Here is a 24,878-nt window from a genome sequence, read left to right as displayed (position 1 = left end):
TGAAGTCGAATATTTTTCTTCTGCAGGAAGCCAGAATCCAGGGATGTGGGCGGCCGGTGCTGGTGTCGCAGAGGATAGTTACTCCTGCCGGCCCGAGGGGAATTGCAGTTATCTTGAGCACAGATGGCTCCGTCATGTGATTCTGTGCCTCTAGGTTGGTGTGCTGCTCGGATGCGAGGTTGGCGTAGTCAATTCTCAGGTGGATTGTGTCGATTTCAATCCTTGAAAGGGCGTCTGCGTCTGGGTTTTTCTTTCTGGGAACGTAGCTTATGGTGCATTCGAATTCGGCGATTGCTGCGAGATGACGTTGTTGTCGGGAGGACCATGCGTCTGTCGATTTTGTGAAGGTGTGTACGAGGGGTTGATGGTCCGTCGCGATGGTGAAGGGTGTGCCCTCCAGGATGTGCCTGAAGTGGCGGATGGCGAGGTAGACGGCGAGGAGCTCCCTGTCGAAGGTGCTGTATCTTGTTTCGGCGGGTTTCAGTTTTCTGCTGAAGAATGCCAATGGTCGAGGAGAACCATCGACGAGTTGTTCCAGCACAGCCCCACAGGCGACGTTGCTGCCGTCGGTCGTCAGTCGCAGAGGGGTGTTGTCGTCGAAGCAAGCCAGGGTGGTGGTGTTTGCGAGGGCGTCCTTTGTCCGGGTTAATGCGTGTTGTTGTGGGGAACCCCACTCAAGTTTCTTCGCCTTTCCATTCAGGACTTTGTCGAGGGGTATCAGGGTCTGTGCGATGTTGGGGATGAAGCGCCTGTAGTAATTGACCATCCCCAGGAACTCCTGAAGTTGGCGGGTGGTCGTAGGTATCGGGAACTTTCTGATGACGTCCACCTTGGTTGTCATGGGTTTTACCCCACTCGAGGACACGCGATGACCGAGAAAGTCCACTCCTTCGGTGCCGAACGTGCATTTGTCGAAACGTACAACCAGGCCATTCTCCTGCAGGCGTTTGAGGACGGCGCGGACGAGCCTCTGGTGTTTCTCCTTGGTCCTTGAGAATATCAGGATGTCGTCGACATAGCAGACGCAGAATGGTAGGTCACCCAGGATGCTATCCATTAGGCGTTGGAAGGTCGCCCCCGCATTGCGTAGACCGAAGGTTGAGTATGCGAAGGTGTAGGATCCGAACGGTGTCACAATGGCAGTTTTCGGAATGTCCTCTGGAAATACGGGGACCTGGAAGTAAGACTTGAGAAGGTCCATCTTGGTGAAGTATTTCGCGCCATGCAACGCATTCGTCAGGTCTTGCATGTTGGGCAGAGGGTAGTGGTCGGGTGTTGTGATGAGGTTGAGGCGCCTGTAGTCGCCGCAAGGTCTCCAGGTCCCGTCAGGCTTCTTTACCATATGTAGGGGAGATGCCCAGGGGCTCGATGCTTTCTTACGTATTCAACAATCCTTCCATACACTCCTGTTTGACTTCCACAGGCAGTTTAAGTCTCTAATATATCTTTTGAACAAATCCTTCTACCTTCCTCTCTCCTCCTATTTCATAACTCGCCCCTCCTCTTATTCACTCCGAACTACAAGTACGAACCAATCAACTCCCAGTCTTCTAATATCCATACTAATATAAATTACTCCACCTTCCCCTTGATCTCTTGTTGTGTCAGACGATTAAGAATGAATGTCGAGAGAGTAGACAGTCCGATGTGGGCTTTACTTTCTAAGGTTCAGTCGCTTGGGATTTTAATGCACCGTGTCGCCAGCCAATGGGGAATTCTTTCCCTGTGTGTAGCAGGTCACGTCGTCGTGATGTGGTGGTAGATCCCGTGCTTGGAGGGGGATCCCGGCGATTGGCAGAGCTCGGGCTTGAAAACGTCAGGAAATTCTTGCAGAAGGTCGGCATAGGGCTGTGTCTTAACAGCAGATACGGACATTGTGGCAGGGGTGGCTCTTAGGGATCGGGACCGGTAGGTTCCTGTGTCGATGAGGCGTTTCCCAGCAACGTCGACGAGTAGTCCGTGAGGAGCGAGGAAATCTGACTGACGTCAGCGATGGCGAAGGGCCAGGAATACGAACGGCCCATGATAGGATATCCTGAGGACCCTAGTCCCATAACACCGCATGGGAGACCCGTTGGCGGCGACGAGCGAGGGGGCGTCTTTGCTGGGACCACGGTCTAGGTCGGCTTGTGACGGCGGGAACGTTGACTGCATAGCGCCGGTGTCGACCATGAGTCTATGGTTGGAGACGGTGTCGAGGATATAGAAACCATTCTTGCTTTGGTTTCCTGCAGCTGCGATGGTGGTAGGTGGTTTCTTCTGGCGTCATCTTCTAGGGAAATTGCATGGTGCCCCACATTTCTTGGCATCGCTGCCGAACTGCTTATGGTAGAAACACCACGCTGGATTAGGCCTAGGGCTCGGACGTGTCGGTTGTGGTGGTTTCCTCCTTGCCAGAGCGTTGATCTCGTCCTCGTCGTCAGGAGGCTTTGCTGAAGAGTCTATGGAAGAGCAGCTGAAGGAGGAGAATGAAGATGATACTGATGATGCCCCGAGGTGGGATGCTTTGGAGGCCTCGTGGAGCTTCTGAGCCTTCGACAGGAGTTTGTTCATCAGAAGTTTGTCGGCGTCCGTCAATTGGGCCCTTACGTCCTACGGCAGGCGTCAAAGGAAAATCTCGCGAGATAGGCTAATCTCGCGCCATCAGCCGTTGCTGTCGGTCTCGGGAAGCATTAGCAGGCCGGTCAACTCGTCCCACGCCTCGACAGGAGAGGTGTCACCCATGGGTTTGCCGGCGAGATCCAGGACTTTCTGTGCCCTTGCTGAAACGGAGAGTGAGTAGATACCGATGAGTTTCGTTCTCAGGTCATCGTAGGAAACTTGGCCAGCGTGGGCGTCGAGCCATGGGGAAATGTTGTCGAATACCTCCTCTGGGATGGAGGTGAGACACGATGTCGGCCTTGGCGCAGGAGTCGCTGAGCCTTGCGACTCGGAAGAATACGTCTGCTCTCAGGAACCAGGAAGCGGTGTTGTGTTGAGAAAACGGCGGCAGTTTGACTTTGGGCGTGGAGGCAAGGCTGCTGGGTGTGATGGGAAGTTGAGATGTCGGTTAAGCTCATCCTACTGCCTTACAAACGCACCGAGGTGTGGGAACACCAAAGGCCGAAGCTCACGCCTAAGGTAACGGAGTGAAAGAAGGTAGCACGGCCGTAATAAGTCCGTTAATGGCAAAGCCAAAACCGCTGATGCTACTTCAACTCCGGTGTCACCAGTTGTAAGGACAGTGAGACGAGCTATCACCAACAACAACTGACGGTTTATTCAAACAGGTGCGAGAATATAATACAAGGTGCGGACGGCAATGTAGCATGCGCGCTGGCGCCAATCTGGCTTGAAGCAACCGCCACAAAATGTGTGTTTTTTCACACGTACAAATACTTGAAATACAAGTCAATAGAAATATGTAGCGAAATGATAAATGCATGAAATTGTAGCTCTGATTGAGCGGAACAAATATATACAGTTAGCCACAGTGGGGCGAAAGGAGAATTTAAATGAAATGGAGAATTCGGTGAGAATGCTGGATGTCGGAGGGAGCGATATCCTTACAACCCTTGAATACTGTATATGATTTTATATGACGTAGGATCTTAAAGAACACCAAAATGCAGATTTATTTTGTTACAAACCTCCGTTATTAGCGGAGCTGGATACAGCTACTGTATTAAAATTTCAATGAGATGGCGGTAGTTACTGCTCACCCTACAAGCCACTGGGCTTCTATTTTGATTTTAGCTGCTGTAAGAGGGATATTAAGAAAGAAGCAACCCTCATTCTTCTTCTAGCCCACTATATTCTCAGGACACTTCGGGGACTCCGTTTTGAAACACATTGAAAGAATCGCAAGGAGTATCAAGAACATTACCACTTGGGAAGACATTCCCACCTTGTACGCACGAAGAGGTTTCTTATTGGGAAAGTTTTCTTCCAAGAGAATACGTTTTGATATATGGTACTGGTGTTCTCACAATTGCTATCACTGCTTGGACTCGTATAAAACTGATCACGGGCACCGTTCTTTAGGATGCTGAGAGCTGTCCTCGTGCTTTTCCTTCAGGAGAAGTGTTCAATCAGTGAGCGTTGCAAGCACATTGATGTTAACAGACTGCGTCATCTCAGTTGAGTGATCCCATGGGAAGAATAAGATAATAAGATAAAAGAATACTGTAATAAAACAATATGTCATTTAACACAATAAGCAAAATGACTTTTGGAATAGCCTGATATTTATTTCATACGAAAAGAACTAATTGTTGACTTTTGTAGTTGGAAATCTTAGGGATTGGAGTCAGGTTAGGCCGACCCTAGGCCAAAATTTATCAAAATTTTATTTGCAAACAATTTGACATACAAACAGCTTCCTGGGACATTCTAAATTTTTATATTTAGGACCTCCTCGTCCCTTACCTACCTCAGGAGATTCCCAGGACACTTCGGTGACGCCATCGTTTAGAAGAATGTTGAGAGAATCACCGGGATTACCAAGAAAATCTTTGTACATTCTGATTACTGCTTCTTTCTAGAATCTCCATTCTATGATATCGTTGAAAGAAAAACCTATGATCGTTTTCATTGCTTGTACGGAATACAAGATTTTCCCATCACAAGCGCCTAGGTTTCCTTATAGTTTTTCCTGTGTACAGTATCCTGTCTTCATAAGAACGTTCTGTCTGCGTTCTCTCCCCTCAAGACAGGATTCCTTACGCTTTTTCTCTGTGATCGTCGTTTGCCACGGCATCGACCTCATACAGCGATCGGGAACGTATCAGCAATAACACGATTATTATTATTATTATTATTATTATTATTAATTTCTAAGCTACAACCCTAGTTGGACAAGCAGGATGCTATAAGCTGAGGGGCTCCAACAGGGAAAATAGCCCAGTGAGGAAAGGAAACAAGGAAAAGTAAAATATTTTAAGAACAGTAATATTAGAATAAATATTTCCTATATAAACTATAAAAAAACTTTAACAAAACAAGAAGAGAAATTGAAAACCATGCAATTTTAAACCACATGATTTGAAAACATGATTGGAGGCCTTGCAATTTGAAACCACTTCCTTGGAAACCATAGTATTTAAAGCCACATGAACGGAATTTATGCCCATTCTTTAGGTGAAAATTACTTTGAGTCGCCAGAGAACAAATGCACTGGTCTCCACTTATCTGTTTATTCCCAGTGCTCCCAGTCCAGAGATCTTCCACCTCTCGAGATCTTTGGATGCGCTGAGGACGTTTCCCGAACTAGATCTTCCTGCGCTCAGAGTCCATTCCGGGACATGAGATCTTAACACACTTGTTTGAGCAATGAGGGTTAGAACAGGCGACATCTCAGGTCCTATATTAGCACTCGTGCTATCATCTAGGAGACAAGTTGTGCTAGCTGATGCTATGTTTCTATTAAAGGTCTCAGGTCTCAGGTTAGGAAAAATACATAATACTTTTTAAAAAAAATTTATATTTCTTTTTTTGTATCAGTTGGAATACAGTATTGCGTAGTTATTAATTTTCTTTCATATTTGGGTTACTAATACTGAGATTGTAAATTATATCCCCTGAATTTTTGGTCTTGTTTTCAATTCTTTAGTTTTTTTATTCATCTGTTCAAAACTAGTTTGCATAGCTTTGATAAGACTAACTGAGGGCTCGGTAAAAGTCTAAACTTGCAAATGTAATCAATAGCTAATACTAATTCCTTTTGAAAGGAAAATTCAATGCTTGCTTTACTTGAGCATTCAGAGCATATTTTTCAATATTAAACTTACCCGATAATCATGTAGCTGTCAACTCCGTTGCCCGACAGAATTCTATGGGAGGGATACGCCAGCTATCACAATACTAGAAGGGGGTGTACTCACCAGCGCCACCTGTGGCCAGGTACTACAGTACTTCTTGTTGACACCTCCTCAATTTTTTCCTCTGTCGTGCTTCCGGCAAGACGTTCTGGGATACGCTTATGATCTTGGAGTATTTTCACGGCTTTTGGTGAAGTATTTCTCTCAGATTTCGGCTGTCGCTTTACTGGAAAACTTCTATATTAGCTTAGATAGCTAATATTTAGTTCTGATTAATGGTTAACGATCTTTTTGCTTGATTTGGAATCCCCACTTGGCTAACTCTTTGATTCAAGATGTCTGACATTTCACAAGCCCCACCCCATAGACGATGTAGGTCTTGTAATAGGCGTATTCCGAAGGCCTCGGTAGATCCTCACACCGCTTGTTCTGACTGTAGGGAAACTCCCTGTCAGTTGGAAGATCGATGTGAGGAATGCGCCGGACTTTCGGAACTTGATTTTGTCCGATTTCTTAAGTATTCAACCAAGTTAGAGAGAGAGAGAGTTAGGAGAAGTTCTTCTCGCTCTTCACTTTTTTCCTCACCTCATGATCCCCTACCTTTTCCTCCCCCTGTAGTGGCTACCCCCGAACCTACTATTTGCCCTCAACCTGATATGTCTGTTGTTTTGCGTGCCATTCAGGCTTTAGGTGACAAAGTGGAGTCGGTGGTTAGTGATCATAAGTCTCTTATGGCCGAAGTCAAGGAACTTAAGGTCAAGAGTGCAGTGGGTGGTGATAGTGCCAGTGCTGTGACGAGTGCTAGTGTCAGTGCAGTGCCAAGTGCTAGTGTCAGTGTCAGTGTGGTGCGTGAGGGTACTTCTGTGCGTGAGGGTACTTCTGTGCGTGCCAGTCGTCCTCCCAGTCCGGGACCTCTTGCAAGCTCCCAAGCCCAGGGGAGAAGCAATGTCGAAGGGCAAAAGGGTTCGGCAGGCCTTGATCGGCGCACAGAAGTATCCTCGGTGGTTGCGGGCGTGTCTTCCAGAGACCGTCACTCCCACCTGCAGACGATTGAGCCCGTCTTTTGCTCGTCTGCTGAAGAATTGTCAGGGAGGAAACGTTGGACTCAGGTCTCAAGACCTCTCAAACGCAGAGTCCAAACCTCAAGAGCTCTACAACCTGGCTGCAGTCATTGGATCAGCTCTGACTCGCCGCAGTCATCAGTTGAAGGCACTCCTCCTAAGAGGAGTAAGGTGCTGCCACAACAGATCTCTTCTGTTAAGGCTTTGCCTCAGCAGACCTTAGTGTCTGCCGACCCCAAGTTGACTCTACTGCAGTCCATGCAGTCACAACTTGCGGTCTTGATGCGTGAGTGTCAGGCTGAGAAGGTTACACCTCCTCCTGCGATCGCTCCGCCTAACCGCAGTCCTGCCTGCCAGGCGTACGATGTTGAGGCTCCTCAGGATACTTTACCACGTTCTGAGTTTCCAGTTTCCGGTGGTGTGCAGCTACCTCCGCCTTCCTTAAGGCAACCTCAGCAATGGGAACAGGAAGCTTATACCTTACTTCCTCCGCTTCCACCTGCGGTTCCACCAGTGAGGCAACACTCTCTTGAGGTACAACAACCTCTCCCATCCATGAGGCAGACACCTCAGCTCTCGCTGCAGCGACCTCAACACCTTAGCCTTGCGCCTCAGGAACCTCAACTCGCGAGACAAGTTATGTGTTCTGCGCAGCCTCTAGCCCAACTCTTGCAGCTCACACCTCAGGAACCTCAACTCGTTCCTCAGGAACTTGCTACTGCGCGTCCGCTCACCTTACAGCAAGCGCAACCATTGAGGCAAGCCACTCATGCCAGGACTCAGCCTCCTCCACCCATGCGCCTACCTTCTGCTACTGCTTTTGACCAGCCTTTGCAACCTGAGCCTCAGGTGTTCCCTCAACAGAGACTTGAGGAGGAAACCACAAGCGTTTTTGCTCCAGCCCGTGCTGATTCTGCTGTTCAGCATACCTTACCTCTCACTTCGCTACACTCTGGTGATGAGGTTTCTGATGATGAGGCTGCACACCTGGACCCCTCATCAGACGTGGATGAATCCAAGTCTTCTCCGCCTCCTATTGACTTTCGCAAGGTCTTGGCTCTTTTCAGAGAGGTATACCCAGACCATTTTGTCTCTGCTACCCCCCGCTCTCCGCCATCTGAGTTTTCGCTGGGCATGCAGCCAACCAAGTCATCTTATACCAAGCTCGTCTTTGCGAGGTCCTCTAAGAGAGCGTTAAGGATTTTAGGGGAGTGGTTGCAGTCTAAGCAACAACTAGGAAAGACTTCCTTTATGTTTCCTCCGACTAAGCTCACTTCCAAAGCGGGCGTTTGGTATGCCACAGGAGAGGAACCAGGCTTGGGAGTACCTGCCTCTGCCCAGGCCGACTTCTCAAGCTTGGTAGACTCTCCTCGCAGAACAGCAATGAGGCGCTCTAAGGTTTGCTGGACCTTCTCCGACCTTGATCACTTCCTTAAGGGTGTCTTTAGAGCATTTGAGATGTTCAATTTCCTAGACTGGTGCCTGGGGGCCCTTAGCAAGAAGACCTCCCCTGCGGACAAGGACTCAGCCATGCTCTTAATGTCCTGCATGGATAAGGCTATTAGGGACGGATCTGGCGAGCTTGCTTCGATGTTTGTGTCAGGAGTGCTTAAGAAAAGGGAGCAGCTTTGTTCATTCCTTTCCTCCAGCATCACACCTTGTCAAAGGTCCCAACTCCTTTTCGCTCCGCTCTCTAAGTTCCTGTTTCCCGAAGAGCTTGTTAAGGACTTGTCTGCGGCCCTGATACAAAAGGACACCCATGATCTTGTGGCTTCATCGGCTCGTAAGACTAAGGTTGCTACCTCAGTCCCCAGGACTTATCGCACCCCAGTGGCTGATACTCCTGCTACGAGGTTTATTCCGCCCTTTCGTGGTAGAGCCCCCAGCCGTGGAAGCTCCCGTCCAGACTCTTCCAGGAGCAAGCCTAGGAAAGGTTCCAAGGCTTCTAAAGGCAAAAACTGACTCTCCTCCTCTCCAGACAGCAGTAGGCGCCAGACTCAAGATCTTCTGGCAAGCCTGGGAAAAGAGAGGTGCAGACGCACAGTCTGTCAGTTGGCTGAGGGAGGGTTACAGGATACCATTCTGCCGCAAACCCCCTCTGACCACATCTCCCATCAACCTCTCTCCCAACTACAAAGAAAAGGACAAGAGGCTAGCGTTGCACCAGGAGGTGTCGCTTCTGTTACAGAAGAAGGCAGTGGTTATAGTCCGGGACCATCAATCCCCGGGCTTCTACAACCGTCTCTTTCTGGTGGCCAAAAAGACAGGAGGTTGGAGACCGGTGCTGGACGTCAGCGCGCTCAATGCTTATGTCACCAAGCAGACGTTCACGATGGAGACGACGAAGTCGGTCCTAGCAGCGGTCAGGCAGGAGGACTGGATGGTCTCGTTGGACCTGAAAGATGCTTACTTTCACGTTCCTATTCATCCAGACTCCCAACCTTTCCTGAGATTCGTTTTTGGAAAGGTTGTCTACCAATTCCAAGCCCTGTGTTTTGGCCTAAGCACAGCTCCTATGGTGTTTACGCATCTGATGAGGAATATAGCAAAATTCTTCCACTTATCGGACATCAGAGCCTCCCTTTACTTAGACGACTGGCTGTTGAGAGCCTCCACGAGTCGTCGCTGTCTGGAGAGTCTCAAATGGACTTTAGACTTGACCAAAGAACTGGGTCTGTTAGTCAATCTAGAAAAGTCCCAACTCATTCCCTCCCAATCCATTGTGTACCTGGGAATGGAGATTCGGAGTCAGGATTTTCGGGCTTTTCCATCGGCCCCAAGGATAAGCCAAGCCCTAGATTGCATCCTGAGCATGCTGAAGAGGAACAGTTGCTCGGTGAGACAGTGGATGAGTCTCACAGGGACCCTTTCATCGTTGGCCCTGTTCGTCGAGCTAGGGAGACTCCACCTCCGCCCTCTTCAATTCCATCTTGCAGCTCATTGGGACAAGGGTTTGACTCTCGAAGCAGTCTCTATCCCAGTCTCCGAAGAGATGAAGACCACTCTCTTGTGGTGGAAGACCAATCTCCTTCTCAGGGAGGGCCTATCGTTGGCGATTCAGACCCCCAATCTTCATCTCTTCTCGGATGCATCGGACTCGGGCTGGGGCGCGACCTTGAACGGACGGGAGTGCTCGGGAACGTGGAACGAGGAACAGGAAACGCTCCACATCAACTGCAAGGAGCTACTAGCAGTTCATTTAGCCCTATTGAACTTCAAGTCCCTCCTGCTAGGCAAGGTGGTGGAGGTGAACTCCGACAACACCACAGCCTTGGCTTACATCTCCAAGCAAGGAGGGACCCATTCGAGGAGCCTATACGAGATAGCAAGGGACCTCCTCATTTGGTCAAGAGGTCTAAACATCACCCTAGTTACGAGGTTCATTCAGGGCAACATGAACGTCTCAGCAGATCGCCTAAGCAGAAGGGATCAGGTCATCCCCACGGAATGGACCCTCCACAAGAGCGTGTGCAACAGACTTTGGACCTTGTGGGGTCAGCCGACAATAGATCTGTTTGCCACCTCCATGACCAAGAGACTTCCTTTGTACTGTTCCCCAGTTCCAGACCCAGCAGCAGTTCATGTGGATGCTTTTCTGCTGAACTGGTCCCATCTCGACCTTTACGCATTCCCACCGTTCAAGATCATAAACAAAGTCCTTCAGAAGTTCATCTCGCACGAAGGGACACGGCTGACGCTGGTTGCTCCCCTTTGGCCTGCAAGAGAATGGTTCACAGAGGTACTACAATGGCTGGTCGACGTCCCCAGGACTCTCCCTCTAAGAGTGGACCTTCTACGTCAACCTCACGTAGACAGGTTGCACCCAAACCTCCACGCTCTTCGGCTGACTGCCTTCAGACTGTCGAAAGATTCGCTAGAGCTAGAGGCTTTTCGAAGGAGGCAGCCAGTGCGATTGCCAGAGCAAGAAGGGTATCCACTCGTAGAGTCTACCAATCCAAGTGGGAAGTCTTCCGGAGCTGGTGTAGAGCCAATGCTGTTTCCTCCACCAATACCTCTGTGACCCAAATAGCTGACTTCCTTTTACATCTTAGGAATGAGAGATCCCTTTCAGCTCCTACGATTAAAGGGTACAGGAGTATGTTGGCTTCAGTTCTCCGCCACAGAGGTTTGGACCTTTCTTCCAACAAGGACCTTCAAGACATCCTTAAGTCTTTTGAGACTACTAAAGAACGTCGTCTTCCCACTCCAGGCTGGAATCTAGACGTAGTCTTAAGGTTCCTTATGTCACCTAGGTTCGAACCTCTCCAGTCAGCTTCCTTCAAGGACCTTACCCTCAAGACTCTTTTTCTCGTCTGCCTTGCAACAGCTAAGAGAGTCAGTGAGGTTCATGCCTTCAGCAAGAACATTGGGTTCACATCCGAATCTGCAACATGTTCTTTACAGCTTGGATTCTTAGCTAAGAATGAACTTCCTTCACGTCCTTGGCCTAGATCGTTTGAGATACCTAGCCTCTCCAACATGGTAGGTAACGAGCTAGAAAGAGTTCTTTGCCCTGTCAGAGCTCTGAAATTTTATCTTAATAGGTCAAAACCTATTCGAGGACAATCAGAAGCCTTATGGTGCGCAATCAAGAACCCTTCGAGGCCCATGTCCAAGAATGGGGTTTCGTATTATATAAGGCTTCTGATTAGAGAAGCCCATTCTCACTTAAAGGAGGAAGACCTTGCTTTGCTGAAGGTAAGGACCCACGAAGTGAGAGCCGTAGCTACTTCGATGGCCTTTAATAAAAACCGTTCTCTGCAGAGCATAATGGATGCAACCTATTGGAGGAGCAAGTCAGTGTTTGCATCATTTTATCTTAAAGATGTCCAGTCTCTTTACGAGAACTGCTACACCCTGGGACCATTCGTAGCAGCGAGTGCAGTAGTAGGTGAGGGCTCAGCCACTACATTCCCTTAATCCCATAACCTTTTTTTAACCTTTCTCTTGAATGCTTTTATTGTTGTTTTTATGGTTGTTACGGTAGGCTAAGAAGCCTTCCGCATCCTTTTGATTTGGCGGGTGGTCAATTCATTCTTGAGAAGCGCCTGGGTTAGAGGTTGTGTAGAGGTCCTTTAGTAGGGGTTGCAGCCCTATATACTTTAGCACCTTTGAGTTGATTCAGCCTCCTAAGAGGAACGCTGCGCTCAGTAAAGAAGACGAACTTAAAAAAAGGCAGAGTAACGGTTCAAGTCGACTTCCTTACCAGGTACTTATTATTTCATTGTTATTTTGAGATAACTGATTATATGAAATACGGGATACTTAGCTATCCTTTAATCTTGTACACTGGTTTTCACCCACCCCCCTGGGTGTGAATCAGCTACATGATTATCGGGTAAGTTTAATATTGAAAAATGTTATTTTTATTAGTAAAATAAATTTTTGAATATACTTACCCGATAATCATGATTTAATTGACCCTCCCTTCCTCCCCATAGAGAACCAGTGGACCGAGGAAAAATTGAGGAGGTGTCAACAAGAAGTACTGTAGTACCTGGCCACAGGTGGCGCTGGTGAGTACACCCCCTTCTAGTATTGTGATAGCTGGCGTATCCCTCCCGTAGAATTCTGTCGGGCAACGGAGTTGACAGCTACATGATTATCGGGTAAGTATATTCAAAAATTTATTTTACTAATAAAAATAACATTTTAATTATTTTAATTATTCTTTTTTTAATTCCAGATTTCTACAAGCAAAGAATAACCATTTGCGTGAACAGGAAGCTGAGGTTGATGAGCAGCGGTCTTTGATCCTAAGCCCCAAGATGAGAATGGTTTTCTCTCATGCCAAGATAAGTACAACTCTGCCAACTCTTGAGTTCAATCTACTCATGGCCACTGTTATCTCAGCTGATGGAAGAATAGCAAAGGGTATGACCAGCCCATGGCTGTTCCACACTCATTTTCCCTTCCAAAATAACTTTGTGCCAGTGGCAGCGTGGGGGCCCAGGTTTATTGAGGCCCTTAATATACAACGTGACTGGCTGATAAGAGATGAAACAGTTGGAAGAGCTTAAACAACATTCTAGCCTAGTGTCCCTTTTTGTCAAGCAGCCCTGAATCACAGTACCTGTGATGAGAGCCAAGTACCTGGGAATGGTCATCGATACAGAAGAGGAATTGGTTCAACTGACATAATGGCGGGATCAAATTGTCATCCTTAATCGAGCAGCTGTCCACTCTATAAGAGATTACCGATGGAAATCCCAATGGACAACAAAAATCATATTCAGATGAATATGCTGTGGTAAGTAGTGTGGATATGACTTAAACAAGCCGTAAGCAAACACTGTGTTCCCTTTTCTGTTTTCTAATCTTTTGTTAGTTTTCAAAAAGCTTTGAATATTTTGTGCTTCATAAACCCTTTTTTATTCCTACACACAATACAAACGTTCGACTTCGGCAAGGCTGGAAACGGCCGGTTAAACTTTTAACGAGGTAATACTGTAGTAGTTGGCGGGTGGCGAGTAGGCCACCCCCAAGGTAGCATAACATTTGCTTTGACTTAAGCCACTGAAGAGTAAAGACGTACTTTTCGGTGTCATTGTGCTGTTGTGGCCTCTCCCCTGTGAGTGTGTTATTATCAGCCTGCACGATTCCAAAGAAGGTCTTCAAGTTCTCCCTTCTACCGTGTCGTCTTGGCTGAGTATTCGCCTTAACTTCTGAAGGAAAACGAGTAAAAGTAGTCCAGGAAGTCCGATCAACAGGTGTTACGCCCTACCGTTTCTCTCCCGTTGGAGAGACATTGCTGGTTGCAGTAGTTTCAGAAACCTCCCTTCTTGAGTGAGTTCTAAGTGTTGTCTAATGGCGGGAAAAAACATTGGTTTACACAACATTAAGGAGTGTCTTGATACTCGGTGGAGGTGTTTTCACACCAATTTCTTGTGCTGGGTTTAGTGCCAGTAGTGAAGGTTGAGAGTTGTCACATAATGGGAAAAAACATCTGTTCTCACAACTTACAGACTGAGCATACCACCACTGAATGGGAATGCAGGGCATTTCTATCCAGCAACTAGCATTCCCTTTATTCTGGCTCCATGGGAACAGGAATACTGGATGTAGAGTATTCATAGCTTCAGTTAAAATTACAAAAATTATGAAAATTTTAAAGAGGAAAATAAATTTTTTATTTTTATTTTATTTGTAATTGTTTATTTTTTTACGATTAATTTCATGGAAGTGATTCTGAATGTGATTTTTTTTAAAATCAAACACTTGTAAAATTTAAACAAAAATATGTTGAGGTTCGAGCTGCAAGTTAGGAAGTCAGTTGGAGTCACGAGCTCACAGAAGCAACCACAAGAGTGTGACTTGTAAATTGTTCAACCTTATTTGGAGTTGTCGACTGTTTTTAACTAATTAGAGTGTATTTGCAACATGCTAATGCCCCCATCAGTATTTTGTAAGTGCCCTGTACTTGTCTGAATAAAGTCGTCTTAAGTTCAGCATCTCGTGTGTCCGTTGGAAACCTAAATGGACTAGCGTGGGTAAGTGCTTGAATGCCATAACTGTTTTAACAGTACAGTATCTGGATAATTGTTAGCCTATGTACATACATACATATACCCAGGCACTTCCCCCAATTTTGGGGGGTAGCCGACACCAACAATGAAACAAAACAAAAAAGGGGACCTCTACTCTCTACGTTCCTTCAGCCTAACCAGGGACTCAACCGAGTTCAGCTGGTACTGCTAGGGTGCCACAGCCCAACCTCCCACATTTCCACCACAGATGAAGCTTCATAATGCTGAATCCCCTACTGCTGCTACCTCCGCGGTCATCTAAGGCATCGGAGGAAGCAGCAGGGCCTACTGGAACTGCGTCACAATCGCTCTCCATTCATTCCTATTTCTAGCACGCTCTCTTGCCTCTCTCACATCTATCCTCCTATCACCCAGAGCTTTCTTCACACCATCCATCCACCCAAACCTTGGCCTTCCTCTTGTACTTCTCCCATCAACTCTTGCATTCATCACCTTCTTTAGCAGACAACCATTTTCCATTCTCTCAACATGGCCAAACCACCTACGTACTAACTACAAACCTGAAACTATGGGGAATTGAAAACTGTACAGTGATTCTGCCATGAAAATAAATAATATTCACTCGTGATCTGCAAGAATTCACCACACTGGATGATCTACCCTGGTAGCTGCATAACGATCCTCAACGTGGGATCTCCTCACCTTTGGGGAATCTGTCGTCCATAGACGCCTCGGGGAGGCATGGGATGCCCACCTGATTATCAAATCCATCTCTGGGATCTGATACACAGAAGTAGCAGGATGGAGGGAGTTTCCCCTCTATTAACCCTTTTACCCCCAAAGGACGTACTGGTACGTTTCACAAAACTCATCCCTTTACCCCCATGGACGTACCAGTACGTCCTTGCAAAAAAATGCTATAAAATTTTTTTTTTCATATTTTTGATAATTTTTTGAAAAAATTCAGGCATTTTCCAAGAGAATGAGACCAACCTGACCTCTCTATGACAAAAATTAAGGCTGTTAGAGCAATTTAAAAAAAATATACTGCAAAATGTGTTGGGGAAAAAATAACCCCTTGGGGGTTAAGGGTTGGAAATTTCCAAAGAGCCTGGGGGTAAAAGGGTTAAAAGTATGCCATAGTTGCTTCATTTCACCCTAAAAATGTCTGTTTCCATTAGGGAACTCCCACAGTTATTCAAGCTTCTCAGTCAGACCCACTTCAGATTGGCATCTGAAGTGCTTGCTCAGGCCTTATTCGTATTCATCCCAATTTTGTTGGGTATATATTGGCTGATGATTCTTGTCATGTGTTTTCATCTGAACTAACATTGACTAAACACATCCATATATACATACATACATATACCAAGGCACTTCCCCCAATTTTGGGGGGTAGCCGACATCAAACAAGTGAAACAAAAAAGGGGACCTCTCGTCTCTACGTTCCTCCCAGCCTGACAAGGGACTCAACAGAGTTTGGCTGGTACTGCTAGGGTGCCACAGCCCACCCTCCCCCGTTATCCACAACAGATGAAGCTTCATATCACTGAATCCCCTACTGCTGCAATCTCCGTGGTCATCTAAGGCACCGGAGGAAGCAGTAGGGCCTATTGGAACTGTGTCACAATTGCTCGCCATTCATTCCTATTTCTAAACACATTTGAAGAAAATGTTTTTTATGATATGAAATACTATTTTATTATTATTGCCATATGTTATTGAAATAATTATGACTTTAATATAAAAATATCATATCCAAGATACAGAGAAGTGTAATGGACTTTGTAGTACAGTATTACCTTTGATCGGGGAACGTATTGCTTAGTTCCAGAAAATTATTTTATTTTAAGTGTTGTTATTTCTGAACTTGAAAATGTCTCACACGATAGATTTCATGTTAATTAAAGATGGAATAGCTAGCGAGATAAACTTTAGAAAATCAGATAATCTTTTTTATGAAGATAAATTATACAGATTGGCATAGTAAATGATCAAGATAATATTGAAGATAGACAAGTTCAGTAATGCTATTGCTTATACATTTATGAAATAAAAGTCTTGAATGGAACTTGAGAGATTTATAAAAACAGAATTTTAACCCTTTTACCCCCAAAGGACGTACTGGTACGTTTCACAAAACTCATCCCTTTACCCCCATGGACGTACCAGTACGTCCTTGCAAAAAAATGCTATAACAATTTTTTTTTTTTTCATATTTTTAATAATTTTTTGAGAAAATTCAGGCATTTTCCAAGAGAATGAGACCAACCTGACCTCTCTATGACAAAAATTAAGGCTGTTAGAGCAATTTAAAAAATATATATATTGCAAAATGTGCTTGAAAAAAAAGCCTGGGGTGTTAAGGGTTGGAAAGTTCCTAATAGCGTTGGGGGTAAAAGGGTTAATTAAAGATGGAATAGCTAGCGAGATAAACTTTAGAAAATTAGATAATCTTTTTTATGAAGATAAATTATACAGATAGGCTTAGTAAATGATCAAGATATTATTGAAGATAGACAAGTTCAGTAATGCTATTGCTTATACATTTATGAAATAAAAGTCTTGAATGGAACTTGAGAGATTTATAAAAACAGAATTTTAACCCTTTTACCCCCAAAGGACGTACTGGTACGTTTCACAAAACTCATCCCTTTACCCCCATGGACGTACCGGTACGTCCTTGCAAAAAAATGCTATAAATTTTTTTTTTTCATATTTTTAATAATTTTTTGAGAAAATTCAGGCATTTTCCAAGAGAATGAGACCAACCTGACCTCTCTATGACAAAAATTAAGGCTGTTAGAGCAATTTAAAAAATATATACTGTAAAATGTGCTTGGGAAAAAATAACCCCTTGGGGGTTAAGGGTTGGAAATTTCCAAAGAGCCTGGGGGTAAAAGGGTTAATTGTTGGTTATGTATTGGTGATTGCATCATTTTCCGGATGACAGTACCTTTTTGCTCGCTTGCAAGCTCAGTTAGTAAGCCATTATGAATTTTCTTTGGGTAAAGACTAACACTTACTTTTATTACCCGGAATGTGATTCAATTGGCCATCTTTATCTGATACAGCAACAATAACAAAAATATTTATAAAGCAATATAAATATCCAGGGAGGTTCATAGAGACGCTTATTACAAAAATTTCCCATATATATTATTTTAAGATGTTTTTAAAAACATGGCTTGAATATTTAATTTTCTTTTTCAGATTACAGTATTGACTTCCGCATGAAGTTAAAGTATTGACGACACCGCTAAAGAATTGTTTGATGGAAATTACTGCTCGTTTACAAGGAACGCCATTGTTTTTTTGCCACATTATAATGACTAATTCTGTAATTTGCATGTGTGTGTATGATCGATGCATGATCGTCTGAATGTTAGTTATTTCACCGATGATCGATGATTATGTTGAGGAATTTATACATTCTTACATGAAAATTGTCTTTTGCAGCTTAATGACCAATGACTGAATGAGTATATTAACTGAACTGGGTCTTCATATTGATTGACAGGTGCTTTTATATGTTCAATATTGATTTATTCTTCCTTTCCAAAGATCTAAGTCTGTGACCTAAACTGTTCTGTCAATATCATTATTATTTTTAGGCAAGCTACAACCCTGGCAAAATGCCTCAAGTCCAAGAGGGAGAAATGAGCTGGATATAATTAACTCTTTTACCCCCAAAGGATGTACTGGTACGTTTCACAAAACTCATCCATTTACCCCCATGGACGTACTGGTACGTCCTTGCAAAAAACTGCTATTAAAATTTTTTTTGCATATTTTTGATAATTTTTTGAGAAACTTCAGGCATTTTCCAAGAGAATGAGACCAACCTGACCTCTCTATGACAAAAATTAAGGCTGTTAGAGCAATTTAAAAAAAAAATATACTGCAAAATGTGCTTGAAAGAAAATAACCCCATGGGGGTTAAGGGTTGGAAATTTCCAAATAGCCTGGGGGTAAAAGGGTTAATGAATAAAGAATTGATGTTGTAAGATCAGTAACAACGTTTAAAGTAGATCAGTCTTATATACAATATGGAACTAAACATATCAACCGGGTCAACAGAAAAGCATATATACAAAAAGTTTGTTTTCAGTAGATTTTTTAAGTTCAAGGTTTAGTTGAAGGACTATTATAGGGTTTTAAAAATGGTTTCCCCAAGTTCATATAATTTCTTTTTATTTTAACATTTCCAGAGACACATACAGTACATACTTGATTTTATAATGTCAATCCCAGTTAGTTATCTTCAAAATACTATTTTGTGTAGAGTTTTCTCCTCCCAAATGATTTTAACTTTTAAGAAACTTTGGTTTATTTTTCAATGGGTTTGATGCGTATTTAGTATCTAGTTTCACAATTTTTTTTCTTAATAGAAAAATTTTCAACTTTGATAGAAAAAGATCAGGTGAATATGGATGAAAGTATTTTAGGTCCCAAGGATAGAATTGAATAGCAAAAATATAAGAGGAAAGCAACTCTTTGGTGTTGGAATACTCTAATTAGTATTTGTGGTAGAATGTGTTGTGAAAGATTTGAATGGGAGAATTTGTGTAATATATGAAAAAATTTGTAGAATTTTGTAAGGTTCTTGTTTCGTATTATTTGTATTTTGTGACAATATTGCTTGGTGAGAAATTATGTTCTAAAGGTTAAGAGATGCCAGCGAGCTTAAAACTTTTTATAGATTTCAAGGGATAAGGTAGTTTATCTTGTAAATATAATGTTCGCAATTATGGATACGTCAATGAAAATGATACAGCGTAGATTCGTTAGTATCAAATTTGTTGTAATTATGTAGCTGTCAACAACAAGTTTTGATTCAGTTTGAGACAATTACTCTCTGAGCCGTTCTTGAAAAATAAATCAGAATGCCGTGAAATTTTACTTGTATGGTCAGTAAGTTAGGAATAGTTTAACTTGATTCTTTCTGTATTCGGGATAGATACAGACAATTATTCGTTGAGCCGTTATTAAAAAATTAATCAGAATGCCGTGAAATTTTACTTGATCAGTAAGTTAGGAATAGTTTAACTTGATTCTTTCTGTATTCGGGATAGATACAGACAATTATTCTTTGAGCCGTTATTGAAAAATTAATCAGAATGCCGTGAAATTTTACTTTTTACGATCAGTAAGTTAGGAATAGTTTAATTTAATTCTGTCAGTTTTGCTGTTCCTATAAAGTAAGGGTTAGTTTCTTATTACTTCTTGGAGCTTTTCAGCTATATTTGTTATATTTTGCTTTATAATCAAGCTTTCTATTTTAATTTTTGAATGGTTAGTGAATCGTTTACTTATATCTCAAGTTAGCTGTAAAGAATTACATACAGTACATGATCATCTTAAGCTTCCAGCTTTAGGTATAGTGTTAGTCCCTTTTTTTTCTCGAATAGTTTTGTCTTTCAAAAAAGCTAGCCAATTTTATAAGACTCACGTTAGTCTTGAAGAAACACTCTTGAAGAATTTTGCAGAATCAGCTTTATTGAAATAACGAATGATATAGCCCTTGTATAATAGCACAAGAAAGAAAGCTTTTAAAATATTTTGTATTAAAGAATGAGTTATGATATAAGAAAATAAGGCTTGTTGAAAGCAATCTCCTTCACAGATTTAATATGTTAGTTTTTCACTTTACTAGCTGAGCGTAAAGAATACTGATAAGTTTATTAGTTTATTTCTTGTTTAAAATACTATTTTTTTTTCTTAATGAAAATCAATATTTCAAAAGCAAATATTTAGCCTCTAGATTCTAGTGCAGTGAGCCAACTTTATTTTTTTTTCCTATTACAAACATGCTTTTTTGACATCAGGTTCTCTATAAAGAAGAATCTATAAACTGGGTATTTCAAGCTTTGTATAGACTCATAGAATTTCTATTAAGCCATCTTTTATTGACTTCTCATTATCATTGGTTTACTCCTAAAGCTCAGTTAATCAAAATCAAATTGGCACAGTATGTTCAAGGGTTTGTTATCCTTTGGGGCCTGGTTCTCGTGGATACCTCTTCTGTACTCGATTTCTTTAGACCGTTTTAAAAAGCTCGTTGGCATTCTCTGTACATTTAATGTCCACTGTATATTATGTTTAGCTTTTTTATTATTAGCAGGCAGAACACTTTGCTTTTCAAAGCTGTTGATCAATGTTGCAAAGATTCTATTTGAAACTTGTATTTGAATGTTTGAAAGTTAACAAGAATTTTCCTTGCTAGGAAGGTGAATCTGAATGAAATCAATAATTTTCAATATTAAACTTACCCGATAATCATGTAGCTGTCAACTCCGTTGCCCGACAGAATTCTATGGAGGGATACGCCAGCTATCACAATACTAGAAGGGGGTGTACTTACCAGCGCCACCTGTGGCCAGGTACTCAATCATTTGTTGTTGACACCTCCTCAATTATTCCTCTGTCGTGCTTCCGGCTAGACGTTCTGGGATACGCTCATGGTCTTCGAGTTTATTCATGGATATTTGGTGAAGTATTCTCTTAGATTAACGGCTGTCGCATACTGGAATCCTTTTTATATTAGCTAGTTAGCTTTTATATAAACTCTGATTAACGGTTAATGAATTTTTGCTTGTTTTTGGGATCACCCTTTGACTTACTCTTTGAAACAAGATGTCTGACGTTTCGCAAGCTCCCTCCCATAGACGATGTAGGTCTTGCAATAGGCGTATTCCGAAGGTCTCGGTAGATCCTCACACCGCTTGTTCTGACTGTAGGGACAGGCCCTGTCTATTAGAAAATCGGTGTGAGGAGTGCGCCGGACTTTCGGAATTGGATTTTGTACGTCTTTTAAATATTCATCCAAGTTAGAGAGAACTAGAGCTAGGAGAAGTTCTTCTCACTCTTCTATGTTTTCCTCACCTCATGATCCCCTACCTTTTCCTACCCCTGTAGTGGCTACCCCCGAACCTACTGTGTGCCCTCCGCCTGATATGTCGACTGTTTTGCGTGCTATTCAGGCTTTAGGAGATAAAGTAGAATCAGTGGTAAGTGACCATAAGTCTCTGATGGCCGAGGTTAAAGAACTGAAGGTCAAGAGTGCAGTGGGTGGAAATAGTGCCAGTGCTGTGACGAGTGCTAGTGTCTGTGCAGTGCCAAGTGCTAGTGGTGCCAGTGTGGTGCGTGAGGATTTTTCTGTGCGAGCCAGTCGTCCTCCCAGTCCGGGACCTCTTGCAAGCTCCCATGCCCAGGGGAGAAGCAATGTCGAAGGGCTTAAGGGTTCGACAGGCCTTGTTAGGCGCACAGAATTATCCTCGGTGGTTGCGGGCGTGTCTTCCTTAGACCGTCACTCCCACCTGCAGACGATTGAGCCCGTCTTCTCGTCCGCTGATCTTCATGCAGGGAAGAAACGTTGGTCTCAGGTCTCGAGACCGCTTAAACGTAGAGTTCAGTCAGCGAGTGCTCAGCCAGGTTGCAGTCATTGGCTCAGCTCCGACTCGCCTCTGTCATCGGTCGACTGTACTCCGCCCAAGAGGAGTAAGGTTCTGCCTATACAGACCCCGACTGTGACTTTACCTCAGTCTGTTATCGTTTCTGCCGACCCCAAGTGGACCCTGCTTCAGTCCATGCAAGTTCAGCTTTCGGACTTGATGCGTGAGTGTCGGGCTGAGAGTGTTGCACCTCCTGCACTCCCTCCACCTGTTCTCGCTGCACCTGTGCTCGCCCAGCCTGCACCTGCTCCGCCTGTGCTCGCCCAGCCTGCACCTGCTCCGCCTGGTCGCAGCACCATCTGCCAGGCGTACGATGTTGAACCACTTTCGGAGTTTGCTGTTCACAGTGTTGTTCAGCCTCAGCCTTCTTTAAGGCAACCCTTGCTTTGGGATCAGGAGAGTTACACTCTTCCTCCTCCTCCCCTTGCTGCTCCACCAGTGGTGCAACTCTCGGTTGGGGTACAACAACCTCTCCCCTCCGTGAGTCTGTCTGCTCAACCAGCGCTGCACCGAGTTCAACCCTCATCTAGGCAAGCTCATCTACACCATGCACTTGCGCCTCAGGAGCCTCAGCTTGCTAGAACTTTACCTTGTTCTGTGCAGCCTCAACCTTCTCATGCTCCACTCATCTCTCAGGAACAGGAACGGACTACTCCGCCTCCGCCCTCCGCTCAGCTGGTGCAATCCTTGGGTGCAACTCTTGCTAGGAGTCAACCTCCTTCTCCCTTGCACCTGCCTTCTGCTCCGACTGTTGTTCAGCCTATGCAGTCTGAACCTCAGGTTTTCCCTCAAGTTGAGGAAACCTCTGTTGTTGTTCCTACCCGTTCTGACTCTGCGGTTCAGCATTCTGGTCCTTTTGCTTCGCTACCTTCTGCTGATGAAGTGTCGGATGATGAGGAGGCACATCTTGATCCCTCATCAGACGTGGAGGAGTCTAAGCTTTCTCCATTGTCTGTTGATTTTAGAAAGGTCTTGGCTCTACTCAGGGAGCTTTACCCTGACCACTTCGTCTCTGCTGTTCCCCGCTCTCCTCCATCTGAGTTTTCGCTAGGCGTGCAACAAGCTAAGTCGAGCTATACTAAGCTTGTCCTAGCTAGATCCTCCAAGAGGGCCTTAAGGACCTTAGGGGAGTGGCTTCAGTCTAAACAACACCTGGGCAAGACTTCCTTCATGTTCCCTCCAACGAAGCTCGCATCGAAAGGTTGCGTTTGGTATGCCACAGGGGAAGCACCAGGCTTGGGAGTTCCTGCCTCTGCCCAGGCTGACTTCTCAAGTCTGGTGGACTCGCCTAGGAGGACTGCGATGAGACGCTCGAAGGTTTGTTGGACCTTCTCAGACCTGGATCATCTTCTGAAAGGGTTGTTCAGAGCTTTCGAAATGTTCAACTTTCTCGACTGGTGCCTGGGAGCCCTCAGCAAGAAAACATCTCCTGCGGACAAAGACTCTGCCATGTTAATTATGTCCTGCATGGATAAGGCTATCAGGGATGGATCGGGTGAGCTAGCGTCGTTATTTGTATCAGGGGTGTTGAAGAAAAGGGAACAACTGTGTACCTTCCTCTCAGCCAGCATTACACCGTGCCAGCGGTCACAGCTCCTTTTTGCTCCACTCTCAAAGTTCCTCTTTCCCGAGGAGCTAGTTAAGGACTTGTCGGCTGCCCTGATACAGAAGGACACGCACGATCTTGTAGCTTCATCGGCTCGTAAGTCTAAGGTTACCACCTCTGTCCCCAAGACTTATCGCTCTCCAGTGGCTGATACCCCGGCCACTAGGTTCATACCGCCCTTTCGTGGTAGAGCCCCCAGCCGAGGAAGCTCCCGTCCAGACTCTCACAGGGGCAAGTCTAAGAAAGGACCCAGGACATCTAAGGGAAAGCACTGACTCTCAGATTCTCCAGACAACAGTAGGAGCCAGGCTCAAGATCTTCTGGCAAGCCTGGGAGAAGAGAGGTGCAGACGCACAGTCTGTCAGTTGGCTGAGGTACGGTTACAGGATTCCATTCTGCCTCAAACCGCCTCTGACCACATCGCCCATCAACCTCTCTCCCAACTACAAAGAAGAGGACAAGAGGCTAGCATTGCAACAGGAGGTGTCGCTACTTGTGCAGAAGAAGGCAGTGGTTATAGTCCGGGACCATCAATCCCCGGGCTTCTACAACCGTCTCTTTCTTGTGGCCAAAAAGACAGGAGGTTGGAGACCGGTGCTGGACGTCAGCTCTCTCAACGAGTATGTCACCAAGCAGACGTTCACAATGGAGACGACCAAGTCGGTCTTAGCAGCGGTCAGACAGGAGGACTGGATGGTCTCGTTGGACTTGAAAGATGCATACTTTCACGTTCCCATTCATCCAGACTCCCAACCTTTCCTGAGATTCGTTTTCGGAAAGGTTGTCTATCAGTTCCAAGCCCTGTGTTTTGGCCTAAGCACAGCTCCTATGGTCTTTACTCATCTGATGAGGAATGTAGCGAAATTCCTGCACTTATCGAACATCAGAGCCTCCCTCTACCTAGACGACTGGCTGTTGAGAGCCTCCACGAGTCGTCGTTGTCTGGAGAAGTTCTCTTGGACTTTAGATCTAATCAGAGACCTAGGTCTATTAGTCAATATAGAGAAATCTCAACTCATTCCCTCCCAATCCATTGTGTACCTGGGAATGGAGATTCAGAGTCGGGATTTTCGGGCTTTTCCATCGGCCCCCAGGATAAACCAAGCCCTACAGTGCATCATGAGCATGCTGAAGAGGAGCAATTGCTCAGTGAGACAGTGGATGAGTCTCACAGGGACCCTCTCATCTCTGGCCCTGTTTGTCGAGCTAGGGAGACTCCACCTCCGCCCTCTTCAATTCCATCTTGCAGCTCATTGGGACAAGGGCTCGACTCTAGAAGCAGTCTCTATCCCTATCAACCAAGAGATGAAGACCACTCTCCGGTGGTGGAAGCACAATCTTCTTCTCAAGGAGGGTCTATCATTGGCCATCCAGACCCCCCATCTTCATCTCTTCTCGGATGCATCGGACTCGGGCTGGGGTGCGACCTTGGACGGACGGGAATGCTCAGGAGTATGGAACAAGGAACAAGG

General features: G+C 44.8%; 1 long non-coding RNA gene across 1 annotated transcript in view; it reads left to right on the top strand.

Moving 5' to 3' along the window:
- The window catches only part of LOC137635805 (uncharacterized), a 36,179-nt gene extending 18,220 nt beyond the window's left edge, over window positions 1–17,959 (top strand). Inside the window, exons 2-3 of the long non-coding RNA XR_011042790.1 lie at window positions 12,546–13,109; window positions 17,560–17,959. This is a non-coding gene — a long non-coding RNA (uncharacterized lncRNA). The remainder of the gene's footprint in view (window positions 1–12,545; window positions 13,110–17,559) is intronic.
- The last annotated feature ends 6,919 nt before the right edge of the window (window positions 17,960–24,878 follow it).

This window comes from Palaemon carinicauda, unplaced genomic scaffold (assembly GCF_036898095.1).
Source record: "Palaemon carinicauda isolate YSFRI2023 unplaced genomic scaffold, ASM3689809v2 scaffold178, whole genome shotgun sequence".
Classification (NCBI taxonomy): domain Eukaryota; kingdom Metazoa; phylum Arthropoda; class Malacostraca; order Decapoda; family Palaemonidae; genus Palaemon; species Palaemon carinicauda.
This window is presented reverse-complemented; position numbering and strand designations above follow the sequence as displayed.